The sequence below is a fragment of the Haliaeetus albicilla genome, chromosome 6, assembly GCF_947461875.1.
Source record: "Haliaeetus albicilla chromosome 6, bHalAlb1.1, whole genome shotgun sequence".
Classification (NCBI taxonomy): Eukaryota; Metazoa; Chordata; class Aves; order Accipitriformes; family Accipitridae; genus Haliaeetus; species Haliaeetus albicilla.
In genome coordinates, this window is record NC_091488.1 from 13,950,120 (window position 1) to 13,969,445 (window position 19,326).

At 47.1% G+C, this 19,326-nt stretch overlaps 1 long non-coding RNA gene across 2 annotated transcripts; it reads left to right on the forward strand.

The window, feature by feature from the left end:
• The first annotated feature begins 157 nt into the window (after positions 1-157).
• Positions 158-16,535, forward strand: LOC138685656 (uncharacterized). Of its 2 annotated transcripts, none has more exons than XR_011325012.1 (3): positions 158-4,525; positions 4,933-5,001; positions 16,425-16,535. It is a non-coding gene; the product is annotated as an uncharacterized lncRNA (long non-coding RNA). The 2 variants fall into 2 exon arrangements; XR_011325011.1 differs by lacking the exon at positions 16,425-16,535 and adding an exon at positions 8,602-10,488.
• The last annotated feature ends 2,791 nt before the right edge of the window (positions 16,536-19,326 follow it).

The window sequence follows — 19,326 nt, forward strand, 5'->3', positions numbered from 1 at the left end:
TCGGGGGCTGAGGGTTGGGGCCTGGGCGGCTGGGGCCTGGGCGGCTGGGGCCTGGGCGGCTGGGGCCTGGGCGGCTGGGGCCTGGGCGGCTGGGGCCTGGGCGGCTGGGGCCTGGGCGGCTGGGGCCTGGGCGGCTGGGGCCTGGGCGGCTGGGGCCTGGGCGGCTGGGGCCTGGGCGGCTGGGGCCTGGGCGGGCGCCGCTGCCCCTGGGGCCGCCGTCCGGCCCCGAGCAAGGCCCGGGCGAGCCGGAGCTCGGAGTTGCTTTCCTCAGATGTAAATATTTGCGCTTTCGGCCGGTTTTGTGTGACGGCTCTCAGGAGACGAAACGATCGCAGGTATCTCCAATAAGGTCGCAGCCGTTTGGGGTTTCTTTTTTCCCCCCTTTTCAGGGTTTTAGGGGCCCTCGGTTTTGTGGGATCAGCTGCCGCACCGAACCAGGAGAGCTCTGCAAGTACATCTGACTAGTAATGCCCGCCATCGCCCTGCCGCCTTCCCGAATAAATGCATCTCCTGTGCGCGTTTTCCCTCTCCAGCTCCTACAGTATTTTATCTAAAACCTGCTGGTATGTTAACTATTTTAGTTATTTATCAGCGCCATCCATCAGCAATTTGCTGTTGTGGTTGGCACCAATTTTACAGCGCTCTGCTTTTTCTGTTGCCGTGATAACATATATTGTGCCATGTTTTTAGATCCTGGCCGATTTCCCCATATGGTTTCCATATGGGAACATGCTGCTCTTGTTAGCCACCTTCGAAGCGGCCCGTCAGCCAGGTCCCCGCTCAGAAACAAATAAATTGTCTAGTGTCTACTGTATTTCCTTTCAGGCCACACTCTCCACTTTAAACTTGGCAGCGTTTCAGAACAATCAAAATCCAATCAGCGGCCGTGCTAACTCCATATGTTTTATTTCCAGACTACGCGAGGCGGAGGAAGCTGAAACTATTTTCGGCGTGTAGCAATGTTTAGGGTGACATGCCACAGATCGCGCTGCACGTTTTCCGCTGACTATTACCCAAAGCCCCATTCAGTGAAGAGAAGTGCTCGGGTTTCGTGCAGAAGGCTGTGGCCAGCCAAGTGCTGCAGATCAAATTAGTTTTCCTGGAATGTGGAGTACCTCTAATAGAGAGTGAAACAAACGTAAACTACAATTAGTTCGATGTGTTGGAAATACACCGGAGTCCTCTGGGGCTGAGCCTTACAACATAAGCAAACTTGACAGGTTACCTTTCTTTAAATGGTGTTTTAAACGTGGTGATTACCCCTGTCACGGGTCTGTTGGCATGTTCTCTTGGGCTGTGTGCTGGAGTCCATCAGTCAGTCTCCTTCTGCTTCTACAAATGGTGCAGCCTGCGTCTGGATGTAAAATAGCACGTCAGGAGGAATGCGTATGCACAGGCAACAGTGGTTTCTCCAGCAGAGTTGCCTGGCATCCCCTGGGATCAGGCTTTTCCCCACGAGTTTGAGCCAGGTCTGTTTATTTTGCCGTGATCTGTGCTAACAGTTGGCAGGCGACGGCTGCAGCGCCTGACCTGTGTTGGCAGGATCGCCCATGTTCATGGCAGCTCACCTGCCCCTGCTTTATGAAGGTGGAAGCTGGAGGTAACAGGGTCAGGTTAGTGCCTGCAGTCTTGCAACACCTCATACCAGAGGCAGGTTTGGTCCTACGCAAGGCGTCTGACCCAGCAGCAGGCAGCGATGAGGGGCGCAGAGCTGAGGAAGGTGCTTAAAAGCAGGCAGGAGGTACGAGGCGGTGTTGGAACTTGTACTTGCATCTCTGGAGCACAGACACCAGGAACCAGCTCTCAGAGCAGATTGTTCCGGTTTGGAGAAGCGCTGGCACCATGGTTTGTGGGGGGGCAAAGTCAAGCAAGCATAAGGTAGACTCTCACCTTGCACACAGGAAAACCAGTCCCGATCCTGAAGCAGTTGCGGTTCTCACTTTTGGGACTGCAAGGAGGATGGTGAACCAAAACTAATATGAGGGTAGGTTTGGGTTGGTAGCATCTCGAGCAGATGTTTTTCCCTGGGCCAGCGGTGTAAGTAAAGAGTTGCAGAATGATTTTACGGAGGCTGAAAAGCAGCAGCAATCTCATCTCCTACCCTGTGGTCCTGTTGCATTGCTCCATTTCCCTCTGGCTCTGTGTTGCGAGTCTGGCGTAGCACAAGCGAAGCCCTCCATTTTGAGATTTTTCCTGAAAGAGAGTTGTAGCCCACTCCACAAGCGTATGACAGAGTGGGGAGAGCTTACTGCCAAAGTGCAGGAAGCACCAGCAGAGCTGTTGAATGTTAATCCAATATTTAATGTTCAGTGGGTTGCCAGTAGTTATAAAACCGTTCATATGGTTTGATGGCTGTATACAGCTTTCCGTGGTTACTTTACATCTGGCTTCAAGAGCGATGGATTTGAAATACCACTAGGATGTCTGTTAGGAAACACTGTGAGGCCTTAGGAAAGGCAATAAACCAAGATTTGTCATTGTCAGGGAGCTGGCTTGAAGGATGCTTTGAAAAAGCACTCTGCGTGACCTTCGAGTGCACAACAAAGTCAAGCTCCCAGGCATCAAAGTAATGCCACATGTCAGGAAAACCTGACGCGTATGGAAAGCCTAGAAGGTGATAGCCAGCATGAGGCAAATGTGCAGATCAATGCTAATTAAGTGAGTAGTAATGTTTGAGTGAAAATAGCTGTTGGACCGTTCAGCTGCGGTGTTTGACAGTGCAAAATGCCGGTGAGCTTGGAGGAAGCAACATACAAGCAAAACTCCCAGACCCTGCTCCTCTTCCCCAGGCTCTGTGGAAGGAAAACACGGCACTGCGCACACAGCTCTCCCATTTGGAGAGGGGAGACCGACACAGGGGCGAGAGGTGTCGGTGATGCCTGTACGGCGCTTCTGGAGGGTCTGCGCTTGGTGGGGGCCAGGGGCTGTGCCAGCAGAGAGCGTGGCTGTGTTGATTCCTGAGTGTGCTCACGACCAAAAAAAGCTTTGGTCAGGTCAGTGATGAGGGAGGGTAAAGGAGATGTGGGAGAGAGTGCTCGAGAGGCTTGTTTGGGGATTCACAAATTGGTAATGTTTTGTGTTCAAATTAGAAGACTGTAAGGGCTTTGGGGGCAATGAAGTAGGCAAGACTAGTGCCTACATCTGCGTTTTCTAATTTTTTTTTTTTCCATTGGAAGTGGGAGTATCCTTCCTAAGGTATACAGCACACAGGCAATTTTTACCAGGTAAACCTTTACCTTTTATGTGTGAATGTTTATGTGATAACTGAGGGGAGGGCAAAGCCAGCTTTGCACTCTCAAAGGAGCACAGAAGTCCGGGGGAGTTTGGGACACATGAACACCAGCTGCTCAGGTTTGTCAGCAGCAGTACCCAAGGCCTGATCTATAGGAACTCAGAGGGATTTTTTTCTTTGTAAATCTCCTTTTTCTCAGTTTGTTACTCAGTCTTGTTAACCTCCTGGGTTCAGTAAGCCTCTCCAAGCTTTTTCCCCCTGCACTTTTTGAGTCTTTCTGATCTTTTCTAAATCCTGATCCACGTCCTCTCTTTGTGAAGCATTTTCTGTTCCTTCCTCATTACTGCTGTTATTTGTTTTTCACAATTGCCTTGCAAGCTGTTCCTTCCTTCCCTCCAGTTTTCTTGGTTTATTTACACATCCCAGCTTGTTTTTCTTTCTGGAAGGGAAAAATGCAGAGGCTCACGTGAAGTATTACACAAAATAAAAGGTACGGCCTCCATCATCGTTTTAGTTTACGGTAGTTAACTTCTTCATCATACGCTTAAATTAACCCTCCGAGTGGTCCTGTTGATGTGCTCAGGCTTCACCCATTCCCTGGAGCAGCGTTAACGGCTACGCCTGGCTGCAGGGCCCGTCCTCGGACCGCGTGGCGAGCGGGACGTGTCCTCTCCCTTTTTGCGCTTCCTTCAGTAGGATGTTTGCTTTGTTGGCCTATAGAGGACAGCTGTTTCAATAGCAGCAGACAGGAACAGGTCATAGGGATTAATATTTTTAATTGCATTTTAATTTAATTAATTTTTAAAATGTTAATCTGGCCAGGGTTAGAGTGTTTCGTCTTTCCCTCCCCGCCATCCCCCAAACACTGGATGTAGAAAGAGCAGGATTAGTCTAATCCAATCCAACAATCTGTTTCCCCCCATTTTTTTAACTTTTTGTATTGTGTTTAACCTAATGGAAAAGAACAGATATAAACCATTTTCAATTCCAAGATGAATTAATTATAATTTTATTATTTGTTAATTCAGTTATAAAGCATTAAGCTGAGTTATAAAGCCTGAAGCTAACCCAGAAATTGAACAGTGGATTTTGAGATGATCTTTACAGCTGCATGTATTCCCCCTGAGAAAACGATGAAATTAAAGTTTGGGGCTTTTATTATCCTCTTTTCCCTAGCGAGATGTGTCTTTGCTGCCTGCACAAGGAGATTTGAATAGACTGAAGGAAATGCAGAGTAAGTTCCTCAACACTTTTGTGGTGGGAGAAGCTGCCCAGGACATCTCTGGGTCTGAGGTATGTTGAATATGAGAAAAGGGCAGGAATCACTAAGAAGCAGGAGGGCAGTGTTGCCACATCGTACGAGTTTATTTTAAGTGCTCTGGTACTTGCTGCTTTACTTTAAACCCCTACATCTCTCCAAGTTGTGACATTTAATGCGACGGAGCCCCGCGTCGGGGAAACTGCACTGCCGGGTGAAGCCCTGGCGTTTGCTCCCAGCTCCTCTGCTGTAAATTCAGCCTTGGGTCCCTGCTGGGACATTTTCTTTGTGAAATGAAGTCGTGGTTTACGACACCCATCCATGAGTCAAAGTTTTTCTTTCTGGCAGCGTTTGAAAACGGAGCCATATTTTGTTTTTGTCTATAGTACAGAGTGATGTTTTTACCAACAATTTTGTTCACAATGGATTTTTGGTTTTACAGATTATGCTTTTGAGCAACACTGCTGTTAGCATAAGTGCACTATTTCCAGTTGTGCCCAAAATGAATCTGGTGAGTTCCTGCAGAAAATACATTTAAAATAAAATAAAAAATTTAATAAGACCTACTTAATTTATATGCTTTTGCCATAAATTTCTTTTTTGGGGAAAAAATAAATAACCTGCTGTTCAGTGACAGCATTTTAACTCACGCTAAAAATAATATATGAATTCAAGTAGGCAGCCTGCAGCCTGTGCGCAAGCATATACCTAAGCACACTTGTGCATACCTATTATGATAAGGCATATTAGGCTGATTTATAGAGTTATTTTGTTATTTTTTGCTTGCTGCAAAGTGTCAATTTTACAATGACTTGCATCCTAGAGAAACAGAAAGCCAATATTTGCAATTATTGTTGCTGTCTTCCTACTTGAATTCCTTTCAGTATCGGTGAAATCAGCAAGAACTTTGTGTTTAACCAAATGATCTAGGGTTGGGCACTCAAGGTTGCATGGACTCCAGCTGTATTTTCCTTTTTCAAATGGGTATGTGATATATTTAACTGGAATGTCCCACAAATTTAGATGCAGAGGAAAATACACATGCAAATGGGATAAAGTAAAACCTGGGAAATGCTTAGAGCTTATTTAGTGCCTTCCAAGTTTGTAAGGTGCACACTGAGTAGAAATAGAAAACTAACAAGCAAACCTTCCTGGGGCCCAGCCCTGTGGTAGGATGCACCTTGATGCTTGAGGATGTAACCGCTGCCCTCGCACCACACAGGCAAACCAGCCCTGCACCTGGTGAGCGAATTTTGTGGTGGGCACAAAGAATGAACTCTGAGTTGAAGTGGCAAAAGGTAATTTTCAGCACCAGCTTTTCCTGCCACGGGTGCTGTCGTTCTGGGCTTGGCAGGGATGTTGGCACCTCCAGAGGTTGCCTGAGTTCAGGACTTCTGGTTGTTGCTTTTCCAGGTGTGGTGAGAACTTCGGAAAGACTAACCTGGCAGCCAGGGGCTGTTAGCAGAGACCAGTGAAGGCTGTGGCAGAATATAGCTGTCTGGGGAATCGGGAAATTTATGTGCAGGAGAGAGAGAGACCAGAAGTCCATTAAAATGACAGGGTGCAGACAGAGCGGAGGAGAGAGGGGGAGAGCCAACCATAGCAGTTGGATTTTCTGGCCAGGACATTTCAAGCCAGAAGAAGGTCTAATGGGAAAGGTGGGATCAGCAGCTGAGCTTCAGCCTTTGTTGACCGGCACTTGTGCCGTACACACCACCTTTCCCTGCAGACCCTTCAGAGAAGATGGTTTATCTTAATTTTCCCCTGATTGTGTCCCTCTGTTTTTAAGAGCACAGTCTTTGTGGTAACCCCACGGTTCCTTGCTCCCCTAGGGTCCCTCCATCTCCCCCCATCTCCCCTGGCTGCTCTTAGATATAAGCATAGTCCGAATGCTTTGCTGAGCTGGGACCTTGCCATGGTGGAGGTGAGGGCTGGCTCCACAGAGCTGAAGGAGCGACTCTTGCAAGTAAGGGTCTGGTCTGAGGTTCGGCAGGCGGCACTCTGCGTTTGTGTTGCACTTCCTTATTCTGCACACTGGAGTAAAGCACAAGTCGTGTATCTCCTTGCCGTGAGGGCCTCGCCAACAACAAATAATGTGAGCGTGAACAAGGGCAAGGGAAGGAGAGTGACTCAGGGGTCATCTGTCCTTGGATACAAGGATGTAGCAGTTGCACTTACTGTAAGAAGTGGGTGAGTCAGTCGCACAGTTGTTGAATTGAAAAGTTTTGGGAAACCGGGGAGGGCTCGCTCTTGGCTTTTGGGCATCTGCAGATAGCATCTAAGGGGAACGGCACCCCTGGGAGAAGGTAAACCTGACCCTGGAATTGTACTCATTGTGCCTCCTCAGTGGAAGGATTTGAAGGGGATCCTTAAGAACACAAACTGTTTTCAGAAACCAGGAGGAAGACGGCTGTGGATGTCTCAGCACAGGTGATATAGCCCATCCTGACAGGGAAGAAGAGCTGAACTCACTCAGAGGGGCTCGGTGTTCAGCACCTTCCTTGTCCTTGTCTCTGTGAGACAAGGACAGGAGAAATCATAAGGAGAAGACGGTTCTGAACCTATTTTTTCAAACTTTTGTTTTGTTTGTGGTTGTGTTTCTGTGGCTTCTGGTCACAGCACCTCCTTACACAACTTAAAGTGATGTATGAGCCAGAGCTGCTTTAATAAATGTGCTATTAAGGATGTGGGTTTTTTCTGAAGGATTTTCAGCTGTTAGAACAGATGGACAAACAGCACCAGGGGATCCTAGTAGACTCATATCACACCAAATATTATGTATTGTCTCCCGTGGAGCCATTTATGCCACTGCCAAGCGAGCAGCAGAGACTGAGTGGCCATGGTGCCACTGAAAACGAGTGGGGGATGGCCGGCCATGTTCCCAAACCCCTGCCAGGCTGCGGTGGGGCCCCAGAGGAGGCAGCCGGGGGCTCATGGATGCGGCTCTGGTGACCGGCAAAGCCGGCCGCCTCCGGCAGCGCTCGGCTGGGCTTGCTGGGGAGGCTGCCAGTGGTGCGCTGGTGGTTGCCGCCTGTGGTCGATGGGCCCCTGGGGAGCTGTGGGATAATTTTAAGAAGTAACTTTTGAAGAATGACTAAGAAAAGGAAGCCCCATGTTCACTGAACACATGAATGAATGAAGAAATAAATGAATGGAGGGTGCGTAGGTGCTGCAGCCACAGGGGTCTGGGCCTGATCTGTGAAAATTGATCCAGTCCCTGCTGCCTGGACTGAATAAGCGGTGACCTGGTGGAAAGCTATGGCCAAACTATCTCAGAAATACTATCCCTGAAGTTTTTGGGTGTTAGAGAGGCTTGCTAAGGAATTGCTTGGGCTTTTGTAGTCTGCACCCACGTGGTTTAGAGAGGAGAGGGCAGAGCCAAGAGGACGCAGGCAGCAGAGGGATGTTTTTGTCCCCGCAGCTCTCTGAGCAGCCGCCAGCTTCGAGGACGCTGTGGGGTGAGGGGTAGGCATCCAAGCGAGAGGGTGGACTCCCAGCCCCAGAAAAGTTGACGCCAGCATCGTCAGCCCTCTGCCCTCACCCCAGAAAGGAGGAGGCCAGCAGTGCAGGTGTCGACTTATGCCCCTTGCACCTTTTGAGGACGAAGAGATGCCCAGCGATGGGAACGAGGTGGCTCTGGGGCAGGAGGGGGCATGGCCCTGCCTGCCCTGGGGTACGAGCCTCCTCTCGGTGATGCTCCTGGCCACCTTTTTCCCCATTCCCTTCTGTGTTTCCCAGTGCTATTCCCAATCCTTACAGCTGCCCTTTCTGTCTTGTCTTTTTCAGCCCTGCTGCTAAGCCCGGAGAATGAGGGTGTTTGCCCTGTGTCATCTCCGGAGCCTGGGTTCCCCTGCAGGGCTCCTAGGGGCTTATGGCCTCCCTGATGGTTTTGCTGGTTTTTTGTCTGTGTCCTATTTGGTGTGAGCAGCACTGCGCCCATGGGATGTCAAAAAAATTTAAAGGAAAGGATATGTTACACACTGTTGATTATTATTATTTTTTAGTGCCTAACATATAGTATTTAGAATAGTGGCGATATTTTTGAAAGCCTGTATAAATCGGGGTGGTGAGACACCTCATTTTAGTGCTGTAAATTTGCCTTTCTGTATAGAGAGAAGAATAAACAGCAAAACCCTTCACTGGTTTAAATCAGTGCAACTTTCTGGCGTCTGTGTCAGCTCTTCTTCCACCAGAATTTGTACTAGGAGTAAATACAGCGGCCGAGGACAGGCGCAGCATGGAGCGCATATATTCAACACAGCAAGCACTGAGGCTTAGCTGAATAGCGCTTGATGTATTGTTTGGGTGGCTTTCAACACCCCAACCAAAAATAAACATCAGTCGTGCTTCTCTCTTCGTTGCGTTGAAATGCAGCCTGTAAAAAAAAACAACCAAACAACTCGATGCTTGCCATCCTGTACGGCTGTGGCACACGACCTGCGAGTCAGAGACGCTACCTCATGGTACAGGGGTCAGTGGCAGCAAATCTGCTGGGGACGTGATGAGGGATGGCTCCGAAGAAAGAGCAGTCCGGCTGCCCCAACCCTGGCGGCTGGTGGTCTTGGCTAGCAGGGCCACGGCCGTGCCAGCCCGCGGCAGCCAAGCACGGCCAGCGTGAAGCCAAGTCCCTTGGGCCGGCACGGGAGGATGGCGGGGGGCTCCACCTTGCAGCCCTGGAGAACAGCGGAGGTGGCAGCCGAGGAGGAGGAGGAGGAGGAGGAGGAGGAAGAGGAGGAGGATGGGATGTGTTTTGCAGCGAGGTGTGGACTGACGGCATGCAGCTGGATGGGGGGACGTGGGGAAGGTGGGGTGAGGAGCCCTGCAGCTGGGGGGGTTGTGAGTGCTGCTGCGTGGCGCTTGGGGTTTTAGCCCTGGCTCGAGGACTCTGCAGGTCGTTTTGCTGCCTCGCTGTTCCCAGCGTGGTGGGTGGTGGCACCGCTACTCATCTGTGATCAGCCCTTTCTGTGCTTTTGGGTACTTTCCTAGGAAATGGATGACATGTCCAAAGGGCTTTGTCGTTCTGACGAAATTCAGAAACACAAACAGAAAAAACACGCGATAAGAAACTGAAAGAAGAAGCCAGGAGCATTACGTTGTTATGTTGTTTTATGAATGTGAAGCATCAGCTATAAAATCGCTGAGGCTGGTGGATGGTTTTTAACCGCCCAGAATCACTGTCCCAAAATTCAGTATGTGTTTTCAACAGCAAAGGAGCATTTTATATTTTACGGATAGATCTTGTCACTCAGGGATTTCAAAGGCCCTATGCTGAACCCAGGTGAGGGGTTGGGGGGGGGGTGTTGTTTTTTGTTTGTTGGTTGGTTTTTTTTACTTTTTCAGAGGTTCCATTTGTGTATATGATGGAAGAACAAAAGTCACAATAAAAGCGTAAATGCTCAGGGAGAGAAAATAATGTGTTGTAGACTGGTTGATTATTTGTCACATAAGCAATCTGTATTTAGAGAGTTACATAAAAAATATAGTTTCCATAGTGAAAAGTGAGAACACCCACCAGTGTTAGGCAGTTGGGAGCAACCAGTTTATATGCAAGCTAGAAGGAGGAGAAGCATAAAGAATACCCTTCAGCTTTCCTAACCACTGTTTTACTTGGACCACAAGGTACACTAAATGTTGCTGAGAAATCTTAAAACTTTCTCCAATGTGTTCAAGAATTCAGATCCACGTCTTTCATTGTCACTGGCTGAGTGCACGTATTTACTTGTAGGGCACTTTTATACAGTGTGATGGAGACATTAAGCTCGAGCCTGGTCTAGTGTTCTGAAAATAACTCACCATTTGGGAGGAGAATAAAGGGTGTTAATCTCTGCTCCTTGGCTGAAATTCCTAGTAAAGTTTTTACTTCTCCATTCCCAAGAATAGGTGCAGTGTTTCTCAAGAAATAATTCATATTCAGAGTGTTACTCTGTATATAAAATTTCAGTGCACCAGTGCACAACTAATCCTTAGAAGGAAAAGTTGCCCTCAAAAATCTAGCCAGCTCTGCAATACTTAATGTATATGGACTTGAATGATAGGCAAAATGTTGAAAGAATTAAGTTAAATGTATTTTGGGGGAAAAAAACATTAGGAAAACTCTTGGGCAAATCTTTTACAGATGGTAGACAGCTTAATTGCTGTGGTAAACTTGTCTGACATTTCTGGAAAAATTTGGGTGCTACAGTAATCTGTAGAACCCAATGGACCCCGGGTTAAATGGCTTGAAACAAAGACATATACGTCTTCATCTTAGCTGGGTTGCTAAAGTTTCACCCAGGGTTTTGGGGGTGAGTTTTTTTCCTTCCTTTATTTTTTTCCATTTAACTCCTTTTAACCAATTTAAAAGTTGTACACGTATTATTTGGATGGGAAAGCAACAGAGGCCTTAAACGAAGTGAATGAGGTTACAGTATTCCTCTCTACCAAATGTCTTCCTGGAAAGTTTTATACTGTACACAGCTGGACAAACTTTAGAAAAAAAAATTTTTTTTTCTTTTTGCATGGAGCGTTGTGCAGGACACAACACTAACTGGAGGAGCACAGCCCCTGGCTGTCTGTGGAAGTGTAAGGGCTCGGGTGTCACTTCTTACTCCGCACTCCCCAGTCCAGAATCAGCATTTGATGCCAGCATGTAACACGACTGCTTCTCCTCTGTCTCACAGAACGGCTCCTTCATCTTCCTCTTTCAACTTCTTACTAGGCAAATCCCGTGCTCTCCTTGGGTCTGGGCTCACCCTATGGCCCGGGACCGAGGTGCCCCGCGTGCCCCATACCGTACCCGTGCCGAAGGGGCTGCGAGCGTGTCCCGCGCCGGCTGCAGACCTGCCCACCTGTGGCTCATCTGCCGGTCCAGCGCTTTTGGGGTCTGTCCCGGGCGGTATCGATTACTTACGGGTGAGATGAGAGCGAGGTTTGCATGGACCTCCTGAGGCCAGTGGTGCTTGTGGCATCCATCGCTCATTGTGTAGCTGAGGATTTCTTCCGTTCTTCTGGTTTTCTGCTTCTCTGTTTGGTTTGCCGTGTTCTGTCTTTGCCTTGGCAACTTACTTTAATAAGCTTTCCTCTGCAGAGAAGGTATTTGTTGTAATAACAGGCAGCAGAAAACAATTCCTGTGTGTCTCAGAGAATACAGCCATCAGGAAAGCTCATCTGTCTGTGGGTACAGTGTTGGGATGCTCTGAGATGTAGTGTTTCACATTACAAGTGTTTCAGTATGTGCTATCTAATAATATGTTTGTTTTACACTGGATCATTTACACACATAATCTTTTGCATTTCGTGGAAGCTTCCTGAGCAAGACTTGTCGCAAATCAAGTTACTGGTGTGCAGGTGTTTGCAGGTTTAGTGGTAGAGGAGTCTGTCTGTTCCGGTTTTACATATTTTCTGATGCTTTCTGGAGAACAGCGTTAGCCAGGCTGACTTAATTGTTGCTTAATTCTTCTAGCTCTTAAAAAAAAAAAAGTCTTATATTTTTTGTTTCTCTCAAACATGCATTGCTTTTAAAAGCTGGTAAAGTGCTGAGTGCACTGTTGCTTTACAGGTGGGTCTTGGTCTGGTCTCTCTCACTGCACATTTTTCTCCTTTAAGGACAGTCTTCCTGGGAGTGAGCGATCTCCCAAGGGATGATACGATTTCAAGACAAAAATAAACCTGGCAGGGCATCGGGGACAGGATTATAGAGCAGTGTCATTCCTGAAAGTATTTAAAAAAAAATCCTTGAATATTTCATTAATTGCCTAGGTAGACCCCTAAGAGGTGGCGTTTTCAGGGTTTTCCTCTGCAAGGTGAGCGACTGGCACTGCTTGTTTGCAGGTCAGTGCCTCCACGGGCCATTGGACCACGGGAGTTTTCAGCATCCAGGGTGGGCGCTGCATCCCAGCGAGGGGGGATCAATGCTGGGGCATCCCAGGAGAGGGTCTGTGCTACTTTGTGATTTCTTTAATGAGGCTTTGCGGGAGCCCCAGGGGGTACAGGCATGGTGAGAGGGCTGGATGGGCCAGGTGGGGTCTCTAGGGAGGAGACCTGGATGGTGGAGGGAGGGCAGCAGAGCCGGACAGAGGTGTGCTGGGGGAAACCCGTTATCCTGGGGGCAAGGCGGTGGGAAACCCCACCGTGAGGTGGTTTGAGGAGCTTTGGGAGTTCAGGCTGAGGAGGGAGAAGGGCTGCCTATGGGGACCCAGCACTGGGGGTACGTGCTGTGGGCTGGGGAAGGGTCAGTATGGGCACGATTTCTGGAGGAGATGAAGGTGGGTGACCTTCCCCACCAGCCTGACAGAAGACCCATGTGCATCGCATTGCGTGAGGGACTGAACTGCCAGAGAGAGGCAAGCTGGGGAAGTGGGTCCCCCAACACCGGCACTGGGGAGGGGCTCTTCCCCACCAGTTTGACGATTGCCCTGGGGAAATCCCTCCAAGGTGCCGCTGCTTTGGTTGTGGTGCAGTCTGAGCTCCGCTGACATACCCGTGACACCTTTCATAAAAAAGTAAAGCGAATAAACAAAAAGAATAATAAAAAAAAAAGAAGGTTCAGAACTGGTGCTGCTACCAGTTGCTTCCTGGTCAAACTGGGAGATGTCTTTTCTGTCTCTCCTCTCCTTACCTGTGTCTGCAGGCACACTCCGCCGCCAAAGGCACTGGTTTGGGCTTCCCCGCACACTGCGGCGTGCTGCACGTGTGGATTTCCCCGCAGAGCGCGGCATAGTGCTCCTGGAGGAGGCAGAGGATGGTGTTCGGCATGTTCGGTGCAGCTCATGGGCCTTGGGAGCGGAGTTATTTTTTTCTCAATGAACAATCTTGAATAACCAGTGCCTTTCTGGATGTGTTTTTTAAACATCTTAACAGCCTGCTGTTACATCTGCTAATGTGTTTTCAAATGCTCTTTGCAAGGCTGGCTGTCCCTGCTAATGAGCTACAGCTTCTGTGAGGGAGAACGGCCCTGGAGATTTTGTGGTCCTGCAGGAAACAGGTGTTTCTGTTTGAATATGCCTTTTTTTTTTGCATTTTTTCCCTGAATACAAAGCACAAGCTTCTGCAGAGCGGCTGACAGCCATCTGAGCTCAGGCACCTGGAATATCCCACCTGTGACCCTACTCCTTCTGGAATTTTCCCACTGCCTTACTGGAGAGAGGTGTCTGCTCTCCAGAAGAAATAGGAATTCCTGCATGGAACTTCCGATTAGCTACAACCCTATCCCTGTACGCCTGAAAAAGGCAGCAAGCGCCGGCTGTGTGAATGGAGTAAGCATTTCTTGCAGTCCTCATGCTTTTCTTCCATCAGCATCTCTACCCAACAGTGGAGGAACTCTTCTGGTTGGCATTTCTTTCTCTTCCCTGCACGCTGAAAGACGGCGTGGCCGCTGAGCTCGTGGGTGGTGTGAGCACCACACAGCCTGCCCAGAAAGGAAGGCCCGAGGAGAATGGGATGGGAAGTGCAAATTATACCCATAAAAGGAGGAGGAAAGTGCCTCTTTGGCCATCGGGTTTTTAGGGAACCGCTTGATGAGCAACTCTTTGACTCAGCTGGAGCCCTGCAGGAGTTCCTGCAGAAGTGCGACCATCCAGCCGTCCTTCGGGACCGGCCGTGACATAAAACCACGGTTTCTCTAGCAATGCTGGGTGAAACCCTCTAGTCCCTGCAGTAAATGGGTGTTTTGGTTAGTGTCTCAAATGGGACCGTGCTGTAGCAACAAAAGGCTGCTGTGTACTTTGATGCCTCACATGAAACCCCCTCTCTAGTCAATGGAGAGAGCCAGGAACTTCCAGAGAGTGATTAATCCCAGCTATTTTAGACACTGACTTCAGGATGGGATGGTTTATCTCCCTCCATTGAAGGGTCTGCTGTCAAGATCTCCAGCTTACATGAGATGAGATGGGATAGATTGGTTGCTTTATCCCACAGACACGGGACCAGAAAGATCTCATTCCCTCTATGAGGCGGTTTTATGTCTTCCTGGTTTATGTCAAGGTTGTAATTTGCTCGGTGGGACATATAATGGAAAGATTATTGTCTCCTTGAGGGAATCTGGTCCCATGTTTGTGGTGTAAGTAACAAAATCTTAATAACTGGCTTTGTTCTTCATTATCCCTGAAAATAGAGACAGCAGGTATCTCCAGGAGGGTGCATTTGGGTTTGAAACGGGTAACGAGTCCATTACAGGAACCTGGGAAGGGTGGGTTCCCTTTTTGTGCAGATTAGCAGAATTCGTGTAGATTGTTCTTTTTAAGGAGGTACAGAACGTTCGAAAATTAGAAGAAACATGAAAGTAATTCTACCTGATTTTAAAGGGTTACTTTGAGATTTGAGAGAGAAAAAAAAGGCAAGGCAACATCTCCTCTTTTCCACCCTCTTGTAACATGAAAGAAAGTTGGTCCAAGTGCTTGGTAAGTGTTGTTTGAGAGTTTCAATAACCGAGACATCACAGCTCTCTGGGATCACAGTATTTATCTCAGAGAATGAGGGAAGACCTGGACCGTGTAAGCCCGGTTGTCTTCTTGCAGTGCCCTTTCATCTTCCTCTTTTCTACTTACAGACTGGCTGATTTAAACAGCCGGCTTTACTTCAGTGTTTCAGTTTGCACGGAGCACACGTAAGCACAACATGCAGCGCCCAGACAGTATTTGCCCGTAAAATATGGCAGAAACCTGATGTCTTTGCAGCCCCTTTCAGAAACGCAGTGCGGATCCTAGCAGAGGGCTGGCTGCTTAATGGTGGGGTGAGGGAAAGTTGCGACGTGACATGTCACCCCGCTCGGTTTGTAGCCTTGAGCTGGCAGACAGAGTTCACTGACGGTGTTTGAACCCATGGCGAGCCGTGGGATTCCTCTTGGCTGTACTGCCGTTCAGAAAAGGGGATTTTTGTTTCTGATTTAATGCTATGTGGCAGTAACGCAGTGACAAGAGGGTCCCATAAGTAGAGGCAGATTTTCTTCCACCGCCCATCGTTTAAAAATTGTAAGGGATGTAAACTGCTGTTTAGTAAATTAATTAATTTTCTCATCTGGTGTTGTAGATGAATAACTACATTGAATAGTATATACATTTATCTGCTCTGTTGGTTTAATCTGCTAAGGAAGGTCTTTGCAGCAGGTGACACAGTGTATGTCACTCCTGCTCCCTAAGCATGTTATAAAACCAGATTTGCTTGAATCTGGAAAATACTGTATTTCAAACCTGACTGCTAAGCAGCTGCTGCTCGGGGCGACTGAAAGCATTCTCCGTCCAGAGACCTGCAGGCATTTTGCAGAAGAAACCCGTGCTTTGCTCCCTCTTTCCAGCGGGGATGCGGGAGTAGGGTGCCGGCAGCCTTGGACCCCGCTCTGCGAGTCGCCGGGCACCAGCACCCCCTGCTTTAATAGTGACGTGACAAATAATCTTGTCATCCTAACGGTGCCATGGGCATGGCGCAGGGGCACTGATAAGGAGAAGTAACACCTTTCATTAGGAAGAGAGATAACAGGAGAAAAGCCCAGAGGCTTTCCAGGCACGAGATCCTTTCCCCTTGCCTACATTCTACTGTGTACCTAACCCGTCCCGTGGCATTTATGCCTGAAGCCTTTTGCAGCCTGTTGCTACAATATCTGTAGTTAGGAAACAAACCCCAGAAATAGAATTCCTGTTCTGCCACCCACCTGGGCCAGAGCAAAGCGGGAGGCAGTGTCTGCTGGAAAGAGGGAATCTGAATGCCTACCAGTGAGGAAGCTGTGAGATTAGTTATGCTAAAAACAAAAATGACTTACCCACATTTAACACCTTGTAAGAGAGATTTAATTCTTTACTTTTATATGTATGAGATTAATTTGATTTAATATTGAGCAGATTATGGACAGGTGGAAATCGGCATGTGGTCTACTGTAATATCCAAGTAGAAATATGAATATAGTGTGCTTAATTTACCAAGGGTGGTCAAAATAACGTATCTCTGAATGTATTTCTGTTGCAGGGGCTCTTAAAAAAAACAAACCCAAAACACCAAAGCAGAAGACGGTGGCAGAAGATTCAAGTTCTCTGTTGCTTTTTCCTTTGATGCTATGTTCATTACGGTCTCCAGTCCACCTCAGTCTGCTCTACTGGCAAGTTGCAAAACGATAGTGTTTTATCCTGCTCTTTGCCTGTCTAGCAAAAGCTCCTTTCTTGTTAGATATGCACTTCGTGAGCATACTTGACTACTGAAGTGAATAGGAGCTCTGTAAATGGAAGCGCAATATGATTCAGCTCTCAAAGGTCTGGGAATTGCATCTTTAGATACTCAGAGGAATATGTTCCAAGTTGTTTTTTCCTGTATGTACCCAAGTCACATTTAGTTGACAGCTAACGTTCCTAGCTAGATAATGAGTATATTTCTCGGAAATTGTACACAGAGGATTTCTTATGGGTTTTCTTCAGTTCCTTCCTATTTTTAGATTTGCATGTATTTCACAGTACTTCTCTCTCCATTATAAGAAGGCAGTAGGTGTTCAGTTAAACTAAATAATTGTCAAATGTTGTATTCCTCTTTTTTACAGATAGGGCCGAGAGGCAATTTTCTAGGGTTGATTTGGCAAAACAAAACAAAAAATATTTTAGCATAATGGAAGCTGGCTTTGAATGGAAGTCGAATGTTAATGGATTCAATAGAAAAAAATGCAATGTTTTCATGGAATCATGGAAGGATTCGGCTTGGAAGGGACCTCTGGAGGCCGCTAGCCTTGTCCCCACATCCCAGTATGGGTAACTGCAAAGCCAGATGGCTCGAGCTCATGTCCGGTTGAGTTTTGACACTGCAGTTTGGAGACTGCTGGAAGTTGCAGAGGAGTTTGTTACAGCCATCCAGAATTAATCCAAGAGGAAATGTCAGGTGAGTGAAAGCTGTCCGTGGATGGGCGCTTGGTATGATGCAGAGCCTCCAGGCCTGAGGAGTCACCTGCCGTGTGCAGCTGGACCCTTGCATGACCTTGTTAATCTCTTTTAATGCAGGGGTTTCAGGAGCTCTTTTTTTGATGACCCCGCACTTTTGCCTGGCTTTGAATGGGCAAAGTTATTGTACTTTGCTGTGCATTCAGACCTAAGCTTCAGTACTCTATCAAACCATTAAAATGCTAAGAAACATAGGCTTTTTCTTTTTATACTCCATGGACAATAGAAAATGCTTTCAAGCAGGATTTCAGCAGCCTTCTTGCTTTGACATTGAAAACATTCTTGCGGAGAGCAACAATCATGCAGAAATTGCTGTAATAAACTGTTCCGTTTATAGAAATGTAACCAATATTTATGTGCTATTGGTAGTACTTTGGACAAAATCGATGTGTGGGCTTGTGTTTAAAAAAAATAGTTGAGGAAGAACATGACACAGAGAAAGAACAAGCTGTTGACTAAAACGTTGCCGGTCACAATGGCCTCAGTAAAACCATGTACTAATAGCAATTTTAAATGATGTTGTGTTTGAGACTGTAGAAGAGCTCCTAATTTTTGGCAACTTCTAATCACCTTTTTAATTTCTGAGAGTGATTTTGTTAAAGCATCTTATGCTGATCACCTCAAAAACAGTGACTTTAAAAAATGGTCCTTATCCACCACTTTTCTCAATGAAGTGATTAAGTTACAGTCTGTTTTTATCCTGGGTCAGTCTCCAACAGCTGCCTATGCATAATGATTGACCACAGTAAAACTATTAATTTTTTGCAAAGGTTACTGTGTCTTATGATAGATTTATCAGTTGAAGGGCTCTTTATTTTTCTCCCCTCTTTTTCTGCCTGTCACGTTTTTATCAGATTCTTCCCTTTCCTTGTGGTTTCATTCTCCTGGTTTGTGGGGACAGTGAGCTGTAGAAAGCAATGCTCCCTTCAGTGGAAAAACAGAGGTTTACTTTTGAACAGACATTTTTATTATCTTAATGAAGTGGTTGATCTTTTTAACAAATCTGTGAAAGACGAAAGTCTAAATGACTGTACATATAGTTACTCGAGGACATAATTAAGCTTGAGGTTTAATTTCCAGTCATGGTCCCCTTTCCCTATCTGTTCCTAGCTCTGCCCATCTAGTTTTTTGAGTAAAATGCTCAGTGCTGGTCTCTCTTAGCAAAAGGGAAATTCTGCTCTGCAAAGTTTGAGCAGAGCAGACACAGCTTATCCTTTCTGTTGTGTTGAAGAGGGCTTGATAAGAAATTTTGTGTGCAGGTATCACTTAGAAAACTTAGGCAGAAATATCACTCTTGGCTTATTTTGTGAAGATCGTCAAATGTGTGGTCCAGCTGGCAGAAGACCTATTCAGAAACTTTTTCAAGTTTTGAGTGTGTGAATGTGGCAGGTTCTTTGGTCTTTCTTAGTGCTGCATGTGTCCTGTTGACTCACACTACACACAAGAAATTAGAGCACGAGGTAAAATGCTGAGTAGGTCCTTGCCTTTGGTGGGTTATAATAGAGGATGATGTAATGATCTACCCAAAGGAGCTGGGGTCAGAGCCAGGGAGGAGACCGCTCCTGTGGTGTTGTGGTTGCCAGAGCGGATATTTAAGAAAAAGCCTGTGGTTTGGCCAAAGTGGGGTGCAAAGAAGTAACCTGTTCCTTAATATTTCCTGAAGGGCCTAAAGAAGTAGCTGGACTGGAAGAAGGGGTTACTTATCCTATGGATGAAAGCAGAAAATCACAGCGTGAAACTTGGACCCAAAGTTACCAGGAGGAAGAAGGAGAACTCTGACTGGAGGTGTGGTGAGTTACGAAGAAATGAGAGAAACCTTAGTAGAAGGAAATTTGTGCATTAAGTTAATTGCAATTTGAGCAAGTGCTTGAAGAGACAAGTCACTTAAATGAAGTATCTTGTACATTTAGAGGAGGAGTAATGGCCCTGCCACAGTCCCACTTAGCCGA